The sequence below is a fragment of the Dromiciops gliroides genome, chromosome 2 (assembly GCF_019393635.1).
Source record: "Dromiciops gliroides isolate mDroGli1 chromosome 2, mDroGli1.pri, whole genome shotgun sequence".
Lineage (NCBI taxonomy): Eukaryota > Metazoa > Chordata > Mammalia > Microbiotheria > Microbiotheriidae > Dromiciops > Dromiciops gliroides.
In genome coordinates, this window is record NC_057862.1 from 505,603,951 (window position 1) to 505,621,426 (window position 17,476).

The window sequence follows — 17,476 nt, forward strand, 5'->3', positions numbered from 1 at the left end:
ATGGTAAACAATGAGAGTATATTTCCCTCTCAATATATTTATCTTTAGAAATTTGAGAGTAAATAAAGTATAGAGACATATTAGTTCTCAGAGATCACTCTCACAAATGGGTGAAGGCATGACTGACAGGCCTCTCGTGCCCTCAGGTGCGACTGTTAATAGGGTAATTATAATTAGCCTTTTTATCAAGAATGCCTGAAAGTCCTCTCTTTCATTGAATTCCCATTTTCCACCTGAAGGATTATATTCACTTTTGCTGGGTTGGTGATTCTTGGTTGTAATCCCAGTTCCTTTGCCCTCCAGAATATCATATCCCAAGCCTTCTGATGCTTTAATGTAGAAGCTGCTAAATCTTGTATTATCCTGACTGTGGCTCCACGATACTTGAATTGTTTCTGGCTACTTGAAATGTGTTCTCCTTGACCTGAGAGCTCTGGAATTTGGCTAAAATATTCCTGGGAGATTTTATTTTGTGATCTCTTTCAGGAGGTGATGAGTGGTTCTTTCAATATCTATTTTACCTTCTGGTTCTAGAATATCAGGGCAATTTCTCCTGACAATTTCTTGAAAGATGATGTCTAAGTTCTTGTTTATATCATAGTTTTCAGGTAGTCCAATAATTTCCAAATTATTTCTCCTGGATCTATTTTTTAATCCAGTCATTTTTCAAATGAGATATTTCACATTGACTTCTATTTTTTCATTCTTTCTGTTTTGCTTTACTGTTTCTTGATTTCTAATAAAATCATTAGCTTCCATTTGCTCAATCCTATTATTTGTGAGGCAATTGGGGTTAAGTGACTTCCTTAGGGTCACACAGCTAGTAAGTGTTAAGTGTCTGAGGCCGGGTTTGAACTCAGGTCCTCCTGACTCCAGGGCCAGTGCTCTATCCACTACACCACCTAACTGCCCCTCAATCCTAATTTTTCAGGAGTAATTTTCTTCAGAGAGTTTTTGTACCCCCTTTTCCATTTGGCCAATTTGGCTTTTCAAGGTATTCCTTTTCCTCATTGGCTTTTTGTAACTCTATTAAGATTTGGCCTGGTATATCTTTAACCTGTTATTTTCTTCAGTGTTTTTGTGTATCTCCTTTACCAAGCTGTTGACTTTTTTTGTGTGATTTTCTTGTATCACTCTCATTTCTCTTTTCATTTTTTCCTCTATCTCTCCTATTTTATTTTCACGGTCCTTTTTGAACCCTTCTATGGCCTGAAACCAATTAATATTTTTCTTGGAAGCTCTGTATGTAGTATCTGACTTTGTTATCTTCTTCTGAGTGTATATTTTGATCTTCCTTGTCACCATAGAAACTTTCTAAGGTCAGCAATTTTTCTGTTTGCTCATTTTCCCAGCCTATTTCTTGACTTTTAACTCTTTGTTCAAGTGGGGCACCGCTTCCAGGATGTAGGGGATTCTGTGCCAAGCTTAGGGTGTTGTGCAGCTGTTTTCAGAGATACTTTTAGGAGTTTGTGAGCTTTTAGTTCTTCCAAGGTGGTATGATTTAAGCACAGGTATGTGTACTACTCTCCTGGCCTGTGCTCTGGTCTGCAATCAGCCATAGGCCTGCTTTTCTGCCCTGGAACCATGAACAAAGTTCAGCTCCACTGTGGCTGCAAGCTCTTGTGTGTCTATGCTTCTCTCCCACCTGGAATCATCACCAAAGACTGTGACCTGGATCCAAGTATGCACAAAACAACAAAGTCCTGCCTATGTGCTAGCAAAGAAATCCCTGTAATCAACTTCTGGTCAATTTTTTTACATCCTTACCATCTAAGGGCTAAGTTCCAGAAACAGTTGCTGCCTCTGGTGATTCAGAGGCTCCCTAGGACTGCTCCTGGTTTTCTGTAGCTTGGGCTGGGTTTTCACTGGCGAGGCCTGTGTTGGGCTGTTCTCCACTCTCATGCAGGTACAACAGACATTTCCTGCCAACCTTCTAAGTTGTCTTTGGCTGGAAAATTATTTCACCCTGTATTTCTGTGGGTTCTGCTGCAATAACAATTGTCTTATAGCATTATCTGAAGGGATTTTAAGGGGCCTTGAGTAGAGCTTAGGCAAGTCACTTCCTTTCCTCCACCATTTGAGTTCTACCCCCCCCCTTTACCCAGCCACATTTCCTTATTATCAACTTATAGCCCAAGCACCTTTCCCTACTATGTGATACAATAATTCTTATGAGCTTTTAGTCTACTGGGACCTAAGCCAGCCAGAAACATCCAGGTCCTGTTCAATCAGGAAAATATTGACTTTTATAACATTTCTGTTAAAAATGACATCCTTTCTGGGGGCAGCTAGGTGGCACAGTGGATAGAGCACCAACCTTGGATTCAGGGGGACCTGAGTTAAAATCCAGTTTCAGACACCTGACACTTACTAGATATGTGACCCTGAGCAAGTTACTTAACCCTCATTGCTCCACCAAAAAAAAATATATCTTTTCAAGGAAGGAATAGTTTAACTCTCATATCTATGGAGAGGAGAGCAACTTATGACCAAACAAGAGATAGAGAATATTATGAAATGCAAAATGCATGATTTTGATTACATTAAATTAAAACGTTTTTGCACAAACAGAAGCAATGTAGCCAAGTTTAGAAGGAAAGGAGAAATCTGGGAAACAATTTTTATAGCCGGGGTTTCTGATAAAAGCCTCATTTCTAAATTATATAGGGAACTAAATCAAATGTATAAGAATGCAAGTCATTCCCCAATTGATTAATGGTCAAAGGATATGAACAGGCAGTTTTCAGGTAAAGAAACCAAAGCTAACTATTGCCATATAAAAATGCTCTGAGTTACTATTGATTAGCAAATTAAAACAACTCTAAGGTACCAACTCACACCTATAAGATTGGCTAATATGAAAAAAGGAAAATAGTATATGTTGGAGAAGCTGTGGAAAAATTGGTGGAAGTGTGAACTTATCCAACCATTCTGCAGAGCAATTTTGAACTAAGCCCAAAGGGCTAAGGGACTCTTCATACTCTTTGACTCAGTAATACCACTACTTAGGTCTGTATCCCAAAGCAATCATAGGAAAGGGAAAAGGACCCATATGTACAAAAATATTTATAGCAGTTCTCTTTGTGGTGGCAAAGAATTGGAAATCATGGGAATGTCCATCAATTGGCAAATGGCTGAACAAGTTGTGGTATATCAATGTAATGGAATACTATTGTGCTGTAAGAAATGATGAGCATGCAAATTTCAGAAAAACCTGGAAAGACTTACATGAAATGATGCTGAGTAAGATGAGCAGAACCAGGAGAACATTGTACACAGTATCAACAACATTGTATATTGATCAACTGTGATAGATTTGACTCTTCTCAGCAATACAATGGTCCAAGATAGTTCCAAAAGATTCATGATGAAAATGCTCTCCAAATCCAGAAAAGAAAAATATAAGAACTGTGGAAACTACTTGCAGATTGAACCATACTATTTCTATTTTTGCTGTTGTTGTTGTCGTCATTGTTTTCCTTTTTTGAGGTTTTTCCTTTGTGCTCTGATATTTTCACAGCATGACTAAGGCAGAAATATGTTTAATATAATTGTACATATATAACCTATATCAGATTGCTTTCTGTCTTGGGGAGTGGGGAGGTGAGGGAGGGAGGGAGAAAAATATGCAAAAATCTTATGAAAACAAATGTTGAAAACTATCTTTACATGTAACTGGAAAATAATAAAATACTTTTATGATAAAAATGGCTTCCTTTCCCTGTAAGTTATTTGGCTTACAGTACTATTTTAAAATGTTCAGATCCAATTTGAAATGCTATAGAAATAAGGTATAAAAAACACATTAAAATGTAATGCCAGAAATTTAAACCATAGTCACTAAACTTTCAGCTATTGCTAAACAAGTCCAAGATATAATAAACAAAGACAATTAAAGATGACCAACAAAAGAGATAATAAATTATTAACAACAATTTGGATTTCACTGTGATAAGAAGTAAACTTAATACACCAACAAGTTATAGATGACCAGAGAGAGGGAGAGAATAAGTTTTCTTAAAGTATTCAAAATGTGAGAAGAATGTAAAATCAGAGGTTTGTTTTTTGTCTTTTGCTTTGTTTGGGGGGGGGATTAGCATGGATCAAGTAAAATATGTTTTTTCCTTTCCTAATTAAAAGGAATCCAAAGGGAAAATCTATCTGCAATAAAGTCTAATAAAGTCGGAGCTTTTCATGATAGAATACTGTATGAAGAGAAATTGAATCATTTCTTGAAGGACTGGCAAAATATCCCACCTTACCTGTTACACATAATTAATCTAGTTATTACCCTCTGTACACTTCAGGAATTCTGTTATTCTCAGTCCCTTCTACTGGAAAATCTTTTGATAAGTCAAGATGTATACAGAAAACACTGAATTCAGGGTAAACTATAGTAAGATAGATATGCAAAAGGTTTCTTAATACCTTCTGCAGGGTTGGAAGTCAGACTATCACAGATTTAACATCTGGGGAATGAGCAGATTGGACTAGATAATCTCAAAAGTCCTTTCTTGTGCTTATATTCTGATTATTTTAGTTTTAAATTTTTTCTCTTTGTCCACCTTCCCTAGCATATTGACTTCTTTGATACCTTTCCCATAACTGTTTTTCATTGTTGCCTTACTAAGATTTTGGCTTCTAGCAACTCTGGGATTTGTGGCTTTCTCCTAGATTTCCCCCATAGCTAGTATTCCCCATTCCTCATGGGCACTTTTTGAAACCCTTAGATTCCTTCAAGTCTCAATTTGAATCCCTAAAGGAGGTCTTCCTTTAATATCCCAGTAAATGCATTCTCTCTACATGTAATTTTGTATTTACTATCTGTACATTTTGTATATATGTATATATACAAAGTATTATAGAATGTTATATATTTATACAACTATATATTATTATAATCAGATATTAAGATAGACATATACAACACATAATGTATAGTATTATATATTTCACATGCAAACAACTTACAAATAATACTTTTTTAAAAGTCACACATCTATCCATGTATTTTTTTTCTTTTCATTTTGAGGCTAAGACCCAGTAGGTAATATAGAGGAAGGCATATTTCAATAAACAGATGTATATATCTTTTTCTTTACCATTATTACAAAGTGTCTCTCTTGCTCTCTTCTTTCCCCTAGTTTTCATTAGTAAACAAACATAAATCAATAGGCAAGTTTAAACTCACTCTTCTACAAAGATTGTTGGAAAATCTAGAAAACAGAAACTAGCCTTAAACCAATATATTAATATAAATTATAGACATATATATATTAATACTTTACACCAATATATTAATATAAGATGTCAGACATAAAGGTCAACATCATAAACAAATTGTCAAAGCAAGGAAGGAATTCACTTTAATTAAGTCAAGAATTTAGTCAAAGACACAGGCCCCTCTTGAGAGGAAAATTTTATCTCATACACATATAGCTATTAGTTTAGAGAAAAAATTGATGCAATTTTCATTTAATTCATACATATTTAAATAGATCGTAGATGGCGTTTTCCTCCCTTGATGAAAACAAACTGATTACTGATTTAGCTAATTCCTTATTTTTAAAAATGTAGCTAAACCATACAACACAGCAGTAATGGTAAGCCATGTTCTTTATGCCATTTGTTTTGAGTACCTTGGGATTTTCATTTCATACAATATTTACAGCTTGATGCATTAATTCCACTAAGTGAAATGTCTTAAATTATTTTGAGGGGGGAAATATAATTTCAGTGGTCCTAAAGAGCTTTTTGCATGAATTGGTCAATCTATAATTTAATTCAGCTCAAGAATTGGTGTATTTTATGAGATGATGGTTGTCCAGACACTTAGAATGCAAAGAACAAATGAAATACCCTCAAGGACCTTATATTCTATGATGTGGGTTATAATCATATAGCTAATTTTTTTTTTTTGGCAGGGCAATGGGGGTTAAGTGACTTGCCCAGGGTCACACAGCTAGTAAGTGTCAAGTGTCTGAGGCTGGATTTGAACTCAGGTACTCCTGAAACCAGGACCAGCGCTTTAACCACTGCGCCATCTAGCTGCCCCCGCTAATATTTTTTAAAGTGAAAAGTTTGGGGTTTTTTTTGGAATTTGGCCAATACTCTTATGGGGAAAAAAAAAAAAACATGTTAACAATAGAATAGGACTTTAAGAAGAGAAAATGCTAAGGAAAGGAAGAGTACAATAGGGCCACTAGAGATATTTTAGCTATTTTTAGTTTTTGTTTGTTTGTTTGTTTTAAGAAAGGTAATTTGTTGTGATAGAAGGAGAGCAGCACTGATTCAGGAGATCTGAATTCCAAACCTGGTTTTGGTACTAATTTGCTGAATCTTTCTTTCTTTCTTTCTTTCTTTCTTTCTTTCTTTCTTTCTTTCTTTCTTTCTTTCTTTCTTTCTTTCACTAAATATTCCCAAATTACATTTTTAAATGTTTAATATTCATATTTTTTTAAATTTTGAGTTCCAAATACTCTCCCTCCCTCCAAGCCTTTGAGAAGGCAAGCAATATCAAAACAATTATACATGTGAAGTCATTAAAATAATTTTATATTAGCAATGTTGCAAAGGAAAACACAAAAGAAAAATAAAGTTAAAAAAATGTGCTTCAAATTGTGCTCAGATTCCTTCAGTATGCTTCCTGGAGGTGGATAGCATTTTTCAACATGAGTCCTTTGAAATTATTCTGAATCATTGTCTTGATCAGATTAGGTAAATCTTTCACAGTTGATCATCATTACAATATTGCTGTTAGTGTCTACAACATTCTCCTAGTCATGCTCAGCATTTACATCATTTCAATGCATTTACAGCATTTCAAATAAGACTCCCTAGGTTTGTCTGAAACTATCCTACTTCTAATTTCTCATAGCACAATGGTATTCTATCATATTAATATACCACTGTAATGATTGGAATGACGCCACCTACTGGAGACTTGCTGTGGAGAGCTCCACCATGAGGAAAATGCCTCAGAGGCATTGTGGCTTTTCCTTGGCGTCAGGAAATGACGCTTGCTCATGGGTGCTGTCTATCAAGTCTACCAGCCAATCAACTGGAGGAGCCTCCTATGGTCTGGGAGGAGACAGGAAGGAGGAAAGGGAGCCTGCGCAGAGAGCGCGGGCCTTTTTGGCTTCCGGACTTGATGGTGGTGGCGGCAGAGGACTTCACAGGAGATTTGAGGAAAGATAGGAATGCCAGACTGTTAGAATTCTGTTCTCAATCTTTTTCTTTCTATTTTCCAATAAACCCTTAAAAACCTAAACTCGTTTTATCAGTGATTTTAGTCAGTTTCCCCCAAACTGGGGGAACACATTAGAATCCACATTTAGAATCTTAAATTACACAGTTTGGCTGACCACGAAGAGGAAAACCGAACGTTCATCTTCTGATCTTCTGATTGGGTAAGATTTCCCCTCCCTTGTCCCCTTAAATTGGAAAGAACTACCAAGTATAGGCTATTTTAAATTTCAAATGGATCTTTTAAACACCCTAAGTACCCCTTTTCTAGCTTTACCTTCACTAATCAAAGATGTTGGCCAGCTTGAACTTGAATATATTTTTATTACTCTTTGTGGTTTTGTGGGGCTTTTTGGTGTGGTATGGAGAATTTGGCATGTCCTAGATAATGTTAGAATAAAGATGATTCCCTGGGATTCCCCATTAGGAAAGCTACTTATGGATTGGAATGAGGGAAAACTTAGACTAAATACAACCATGACCAGAGGAGAGCTTATCAGACTGTGTTTTATGTGGCATGAGGAATTACAGGAAGAATGGCTCAAATATGGGTCATTTGATCCCCAAACATTGAGGCATTTGCAAAGAACCCTAAGTAGATGTCCACCTGAACATTTACGTTATTGGAAAATCTGGGCCAGAGCAAGTGAAAATTATCATACTAAAAATATAAAACGAGGAAAATCCAGGCCCCAGTTTACATCTGAGTCTGCCACCCAAACTGAAACGATAGACTGGCAGACAGACATGGCCTGCCTAACCGAAATGCCCAACAGAACAACTAAATCCAAGGCCATTCAGACTGAAATTCCAAATGACCCAACTCTTATTCCCTCACCCTCTACTTCCTCCATGCCAAACAAACAAATAAAGAAAGAAAGAAATGATTTCCCTGTAGAGGAGACAGAGAAAGTAAAAATTTTTCCCCTTCAAGAGATCCTCGCCCATGGTCAAAAAGTTACTATACGTAAGCTCAGACAATACACACCTTTTACACCCAAGGATTTGGCTTTATGGGGACAAAGCACTCCTAAATTTGATGAAGATCCCACAGCAGTTATCAGGCAGTTTAGAGCAATTTTTAGAGCATATCAGCCCACTTGGAATGATGTTACTGACCTTATGGAAATAATATTGTCCCCAGGAGAAAGAGCAGATATAGTAGCTGCAGCAAACAGCCTGGAAGCCACGGGAAAGGTTGATATTGGGTGGCCTATTCAAGACCCTGACTGGGACCCCAATAACCCTGAGCATTTTGATATGTTGAAAGATGCAAGGGAAACATTGCTGAAGGCAATGGAATCCTGTATTAGAAAGACTGATAACTGGCAATAATTTATAGATATAGTTCAGGGACCTGATGAGAGACCTAATAGATTTTATGACAGGCTGTGTAAGTATGCCAGGCAATATGCTAGACTAGACCCATTAGACAGTAGAGACGCCCATATTATCTGCTCTCATTTTGTAAACCAGTCATTACCAGAAATTCGGAAATATTTTAAAAAAGCAATGTCCTGGGTGGAATAGTTTGAGTCCTGACAGACTTAAAGAAATAGCAACATATATTTACGAAGGAAATGAGAGAGAAGAAAGGAACAGACAGGACATTTTAGCTCCAGTACAGGAAACAACAGGGCAGAGAAACTGGAAAATTGAAAATCGTTATCAACCCCCTAAATTTTGTGAGTACTGCAAAAAACAAGGACACTTCTTGAGGGAATGTAGAACTAGAAAACAAGACCTTAAGAGGACAATGACCGAGAGCCTTGAGGAATTCTTTGGGGGAAATCGAAATAATTTTGGAAACTTTTATCAGAAAGGAAACAACCGGAGTAATTATAACCCTTATTACAGGCAGAATCAAAATGAATATAAATCTTTTCAGGGGGATACAAAGAGACAGTATCAGGATAACCGTACACCCTATCAGGGAGGAACAGAAGGACAGAACCAGAATCAGGGTAACCATGGACTCCCTCAAAGGGGGGCACAGGATTGACAAGAGGAAGGGGAGGAATGGAACAAAGATAATGAAAGCAACATATTCCCAGATCTGGATTTTTTGAATGCGCTTGTGCCAGTTCATTCACCTCCCCAGAGTAATGAACCTCATGTGACCCTCAAAGTAGGGGACACGTATTATGACTGTTTACTAGACACAGGAGCTTCTAAATCAGTATTAATAAGCAAACCAGATGCTGGGTGTAGACCTGTAGGATTTTTAAATGTAGTAGGAGTCTCAGGAAAGAGCCAGAGAGTGGCAAAATTGAATCCTCGCATGGTATCTATGGGGCCCTTAACAGTAGAACATTCATTTTTACTCATGCCTGATGCCCCTGTAAATTTATTAGGTCGTGATCTCCTTTGTAAGCTTAGAGCAACCATATCTTGTGCTCCAGATGGGGCTGTCTCCCTACAATTGCCAGAGGATACTGTTCATTTATTACCAATTTTACTTACAGAAGCTCAAGGAACAGCAGGGGAGGTATCCAAAATCCCCTCTGACATTCCTGAGTCTTTATGGGCCTCATCCCCTAATGAGGTGGGGCTCCTTAAGTCTGCCATACCTGTTACCTTTAAAGTTAAGGGGGGACCACCCCCCTCCATTCCACAGTATCCATTGTCTAGGAAAGCAATAGAAGGGATCACACCTATAATTGAGGCTTTGAAAAGCCAAGGTATTATTATTCCATGTCATCACTCTCCATGCAATACTCCCATTTTTCCAGTTAAAAAACCCAAGCCTGGGCCAGATGGTAAACCTGTTTATCGTTTTGTGCAAGATCTTAGAGCAATTAATAATTATGTTATCCCTAGACATGCTATATTGGCTTCCCCTTCTACCATACTTTCTTCCATTCCCTATGAATCTACATGTTTCACAGTGGTAGACCTCTGCTCTGCCTTTTTCTCCATACCAGTACATGAGGACTTCCAATATTTATTTGCTTTTACCTGGAAAAATAGACAGTGGACCTGGACTAGACTCCCACAGGGATTTGTAGACAGTCCTACATTATTTTCCCAAATTTTACAGCAGGATCTGGCCTCTATTACCTTTAAAAGCTCCACACTAGTACAATATGTAGATGACTTACTTTTGGCCTCTCCTAATGCTGAAATTTGTCAGGAAGATAGCCGTCACTTACTGCTGGAGCTGCACAAGAGAGGACACAAGGTTTCCAAGACAAAGGTACAATGGTGTTTGCCCCAGGTAGAATATTTAGGATTTATTTTGGCTGCTGGAACTCGCTCTGTCTCTTCTAAGAGAGTCCAGGCCATTCAACAACTTTCTGCCCCCTCTACTAAGAAGCAATTAAGAGCCATTCTGGGAGCAGCTGGGTACTGTAGACAATGGATACCCTCTTTTGGTGAAATTACTAAACCTCTCATAGCTCTTACAAAAAGTTCTGTTCCAGACATTTTACAGTTGGATCCCCAGCATCTCTCAGCCATAAAAGAATTAAAACGGGCCTTGTTATCAGCACCTGCCCTGGGACTACCAGATTATAGTAAGCCTTTCACTCTCTTTGTGCATGAACAAAGGGGGGTGGCTTCTGGAGTCCTGACTCAGTCACTGGGGCCTAACCAACACCCTATAGCCTACTATTCAATTCAGCTGGACCCTGTAGTGGCTGGAGTGCCACCTTGCCTTAGAGCAGTGGCGGCCACAGCCCTTTTGGTAGAAAAAGCCTCTGATTTGGTCCTAGGTAACCCTCTAACTGTGCAATGCCCTCATGAAGTGGAGGCTCTCTTACTACGTCACAGGACACAAGCCTTTTCAGATCAAAGGCTGGCTAAGTATGAAATAACCCTGTTAGGTAATGAGAATATCACTTTAAAACGCTGCACAGTTCTTAATCCAGCAACACTACTCCCTAATTTACCATTCTCGGGGGAACCGTTGCATGACTGTGCTTCTTTAGTTGATATGGCTGAAAAACCCCGTGATGATCTTTTTGATACACCTTTAGAAAATCCTGATCTTGTCCTCTATACAGATGGTTCCTCATTTATGAGAGAGGGAACCCGTTTTACTGGAGCTGCTGTAGTTTCTGATTATGACACCCTCTGGGCAGCTTCTCTGCCTTGCCATTTTAGTGCACAGGCTGCTGAACTTGTGGCTCTTACACAGGCCTGTAATATAGCCAAAGGTAAGAGTGCCACTATTTTTACTGACTCGAAATATGGCTTTGGCATATGCCACTTTATTGGTATGATTTGGCGTCAACGAGGCTTTCTAACATCCTCGGGCAAGGCTATTGCCAATGGGGACCTTATCAAGGACCTCTTAGATGCCCTGAAACTGCCTTCTTCCCTAGCTGTTGTACATTGCCCTGCCCACACAGGGAATAGTGATCCTGTTTCAAAGGGAAATGCACGTCTGAGGATATTCCTTCCAACCTAACCTATGACGATTCTGAAGTAGAAAAGTGGAAAAAGAAATTTAAGGTGAAACAGATCAATGGCATCTGGGTGTCTCCGGAAGGTAAGCCATTTCTTCCCCGGAAATTCTACCACCAGGTATGCCTCTCTGTTCACAGAAAAGGCCATTTTGGTACACAAGGCATTGTAGACTCTATTAAGAGAACCTGGATAGCACCAGGTGTAACTAATACAGCATCTCGAATCTGCTCAGGCTGTTCCACATGTCATTCTTATAATCAGTATGCTTTTAAGGCCAAAGCTTATGGAGGGCGTCCTCTAGCATATACACCTTTTGAGCACTTACAAATTGATTATATTACTATGCCAAAAGCAGGACATTATAAATTTTGCCTTGTTATAGTTGATCAGCTCTGCAGAGGCCCTCCCTTTGCAAGACTAATGTCAAAGCGTCGGTTCATGAGGAAAAAAAAAAAAAAATCGCCCCTCTGGACAAAACTTTTCTCTCTTCCTTTTCTATATTATTGTTCACATATTATTAGTTAGCAATAGTTATTATATTCTTTTTACTGTTCCGTCAAGGAAACATTTTGTTTCTTGAGGAACAACAGGGGGGACTGTAATGATTGGAATGACGCCACCTACTGGAGACTTGCTGTGGAGAGCTCCACCATGAGGAAAATGCCTCAGAGGCATTGTGGCTTTTCCTTGGCGTCAGGAAATGACGCTTGCTCATGGGTGCTGTCTATCAAGTCTACCAGCCAATCAACTGGAGGAGCCTCCTATGGTCTGGGAGGAGACAGGAAGGAGGAAAGGGAGCCTGTGCAGAGAGCGCGGGCCTTTTAGGCTTCCGGACTTGATGGTGGTGGCGGCAGAGGACTTCACAGGAGATTTGAGGAAAGATAGGAATGCCAGACTGTTAGAATTCTGTTCTCAATCTTTTTCTTTCTATTTTCCAATAAACCCTTAAAAACCTAAACTCGTTTTATCAGTGATTTTAGTCAGTTTCCCCCAAACTGGGGGAACACATTAGAATCCACATTTAGAATCTTAAATTACACACCACAATTTGTTCATTCATTCTCCCATTTATGGGCATCTTCTCAATTTTTATTATTTACTACCACAAAAAGAAATACTATGAATATTTTTGTCTAAATAGGTCCTTTTCTCTTTTCTTTGATTTCTCTGGTATATAGGCCTACTAGTGATATTTCTGAGTCAAAGGGTATGTGTAGTCTGATAGCCCTTTGGGAATATTTCCAAATTTTTCTCCAAAATGGTGGAACCAGTTCCTAACTCTACTAGTAGTGTATTAGTATCTCAAATTTTACACATCCCCTGAAGAAGGAGGAAGAGGAGGAGAAGGCAGAAAAGGAGGACAAGGAGAAGTACAAAGAGGAGGAGAAGGAAGACGAGGAAGTGGAGAAGTAGGAGGAAGACCATAAGGAGAATAGGAACAAGAAATAGGAGAGGGGCAAGGAGAAGATACACATTTGTATATGTGTGTATATATGCATGTATATGTATGCATATATGTTTATATGCACACATATATACACCCATGCCTTTCTTGTAGTTAAATTAATTAAATTTTGGCTATAGACCATTTCATAATTGAAGAAAGTGACAAAAATGAAGAACAATTTGATATTTAAAAGGTGATTTATCCAGTTCAATGAGAAATCAAATTAAATATGATTTTATATCAAATAGGAAGTCCATTTAGGCATTTTAAAAAATAATGATTAAGTAACTTATTCTATATTCAAAAATTAATTCGGGTATTCTCAGTCCTCTATAATTCGTCTCATACTTACCTCTTTTTTGATAGGGATTGTGTAATAGATAAAGAGCATCCTTGGAGTCAAGTAATACAAATTACATAAACTGACCATATAACCCTAGTCAACAATTTGATCTTTCAGTGTTCTACAATTCTCTAACTTTAAGTTGCAAAGAAAATGCCTATTTACTTAATGTGATGGCGTTTCCTCATCCAGGAATTGTTTATACCCCCAGTAAAATCACATGTCTAGTTCTTATCCCTCTCCTGTCTTTCCAAACTTGTTATCTTTAGTCTTTATTTACATACTTTATGCCACAGTAAAATCAAGAATTTTGGCTCCTTGAACATTCTCCATGGATTTCCAACTCCATAAAATCATGGAACTTTGGGTCAAAAGATGAATTAGTGACCACATAATTTGCCATGATTGTGCAGATGATGAAAATGAGGTACAGAGAGAATTTTATTTGCCCAAGGTCACCCTCTGACCCTCTAACTTGAAATCCAAAGTTCTCTCATGTCTTTGCTCAACTTTTTCTACTACTTTTCATTTAGAGGCTGGGATCAATTCCCTTATTCAGGAAGAAAAGGAAAAGAAGAATTGTAATCTACCACAATCCTAAATCTAGAAATATTACTATAAAATATAATTTTACATACTCAGCACTTTATTTTGTTTCCTTTTTATTGTCCAAATTAATATTTCACTTTTAATTAAGCAACATTTATCAACTGAAAGTGTCACATATTTTCTGTGTTCAATTTGTGGAAAAATGTTTTTGAAATCAAACAACCTGTGTAATATTCATGATTCTGATGCCTGCTATCTGTATGATTTCATCATGAATTGCCTCATCTATAAAATGAGGTGGCTGGACTAGCTAGAATTTTCTAAATTTCTGAAGTATATCCATGGTTCTCTGATTCCAAGCAAAATGTTTACTGCAAAGCCTTTCAAAGCATCGGAACTGTACATAACACAGTTTGGTGATTTTTTTCTTCATTAGCTCATATTTCACAGAACAGACTGTATACATGTCTCTATATCACCATAGACTTTTGGAGTCATCTTTGACTTTTTCCTTGCCCTTACTCCCCAGATCCAGTTAGTTGCCAGGTTCTGTTATAACATTCTGAAAAATCCAAAGCATCTACTCTTTCTTTTCATCTTAATTTTTTCAAGCCTTCATTATCTGCTTACTTAGACTAGTACAATAGCCTACTAGCTGATTTTCTTGACTCAAGTGCACCTCTCTCACAGTAATCATCCTAATGTACACTTTTGATCACATCACTCTTTGGTTGAAAAATATCTAATTGCTTACTAAAGTAACAAAAACTACTTAGGCAGTATTCAAAGCCCTCAACAATTTTACTTCAAGCCACCTTTATGCGTTTTATTATAAATTTTTCCCTTTTATTCAAAATGAACCCAAAATTTATAATTCCCTAACTTCATGTTAATTCCTACCTTTATATATTTGACTATATGCCTATAATAGGATAACCAATATCCCTACCTTATTTAAATCTTGTTACAAAGATAAACTCAGTTGTTTTTACCTCTGTGGCAGAAAGATAAAATCTCAGAGTTGGAAAGGTCCTTAGAAACTTTTTTATTCCAACCTATGCATGAAAGAAAATGTCCTCTATCATCTGAAAGCCTTAATTTTAGTCCTGTCTTTGACACATGCTGTTTGTATAAGTTGAAACAAGTCATTTAAACCCCTTACTGGTTTATCATCTGTCTAAGATTCTAACCCCCCCCTAGGGTTGGGACAGATATATTTAGAAATTAAGGTGGTATGGAACAAAATTATTAATAAAATCTAAAATGTGAAATAAAACATAATATGGCAGTCAATAAATGCAATGCAACTGTAGTCTACATTAAGAAAGGAATAGCATCCAGATGGAAAGAGTTGATAGTCCTTTTGTATTTGCCACATATGAAACCATATATGCAGTTGTGTATTTAGTTCTGGTCACCACATTTTAGCAAGAACACTGATAAGCTGTAAAGGATCCAGAAAAGGCTGAAAAGGGTAGTAAAGGATATAAATCAAGTTCATCCTGTATAAGGATCAATTGAAAAACCTGAGCTTGCATAGGCTGGAAAAGATTATTAGCTATCTCCAGATATTAAAAAATGTTATACAGAAGAGATTTGAATGTGCAATTTAACCCATAAGGTAAAAGAGTAAGGAATGGACAGAAATCCCATAGATGCAAATTTGAGCTTAAACAAGGGAAATTTTCCTTATAATGAGAGTCATCCAAAAATAAAATAGGAGACCTTAAGTAATATTTAGTCCTCCATCACTAAGAGTTTTCAAATGATATCTAGGTGACCTCAAAAGATTCTTATGTAGCAAATCATTGGACTATGTATTAGCTACAGTCCCTTTTATTTCTAAGAATATGTAATTCTTAAGGCTGAACTGTATGGTGTTGAATTATTAAATTAAAATGCACTGGAATTTTGTGAATCAAATGTAAAGGAATTAATTCATTCAACATTTAATAACATTTTTAAAACCCATTTTGTGCAAATCACTTTTTTCTACTTTTGTAAGTACTCCAGATAATATGTCATTTACATTTCCCACACACTCATATTTCTTATAGAGCCATTCATTTTATCAACTGTGGTTTTAATAGGAAATGCTAATTTTACCTATTTTATATAATAGGCTGTTTTTTACTATTATGAAAAAATAATGAATTTCGCAATGCTAGAGAGTAGAGATACAAAGTCAAAAATAAACCAGTACCTCCCTCACTGAGCTTATATTCTGCTTCATTGGAATCAGAAAGCAAATGGTGTTAATAATGAGTTTTATTTATTTTCCTAGATGACAAAATAGAGCAATTCTTTGAGAAGTATATGGCAAATTTATTTCCGAATGTTCACATCTTGCAAAGGTATAATAATATGGGAATCAGTAGGTAAAGTCCATGCTTTCCCTGGAGAGAAGGATAACACCAACATAATGACATATTTCAAATTATTGGTGATCTTATACTTGCACCTTGATTTGTTTCTTCTATCCACTGTAGTAAATGGAAGGTGAGAACACATATCTCAAATTATAATATGAATAAATGGATTGATCTGGCTTGCTTCAGGAACATTTGCTTTGTGGAAAACTTTTCATGAATTAATCTATTCCCAAAAAGCAAGTATATCCATTGCCAATGTTGTTATGTGTTTTTGTGGTGGATTTTTGTTTGTGTTTTTTTAAACATTCAAGGAAGAGTCAGGCCAAAGTCTCTTGGCACTTTTATCTGAGATTCAGATGAAAGTAGAAGGTATTCTTAGGTTATTTCTTTATTACCACACCTGTTCAACTAAGTGTAATATGATAGAAATGTAAGCAGAAATTTATTTTTACATCTCCTCTTGATTAAGGAAAGAGCAGATGTGAGCTAGCCTAGCTCCACACATTTGCTTAGTGATCAGACAGGAAACCACCAAAATGTGCTATGCTTGAGTTTTCCTAGGAGCTAAGTGAGAAAAACAGAGGGTGGTCATGAGGATCAATGAGCTGGTATGTGGAAACAAGTTGATCTCTTCAGTAAGAAGGCTTTGTTTAATCACAGTTTCCTTTCCTCAGAGAGTACTGTTCAGTCAGTTCCATTAATGAGCAAAGAGAATCAAGTATTTTGTAGAAAAAAAATACTTGAAAAGACACAAAAGATGAGAAAATCACTATCTGGTTAGTAATCATGTAGAAAAACTAATCATGGTTAGAATCATGTAGAAAAACTAATGCATTTAATCTCACGTTAATTTTTATATCTAACTCTCACCATTAAGTAAACTTGATGCATGAAACCAAATAATATCTATATTGAATTTTAAAGCAATGTTGAAAATGTAAGCATTTTTTTCTCATAGAAATACTTTTAAGTCATTTTTGTCATCAAGGAAAGCTCCAGTTAAGGAGATTTTTTTTTTCCTTTAAATAGGTTAGCTAGTTCTTTCCAAAATTGACCTTTGATAAGGTCACATGATTTTTATTCACATCTAGAGCCATATAGAATGAAACT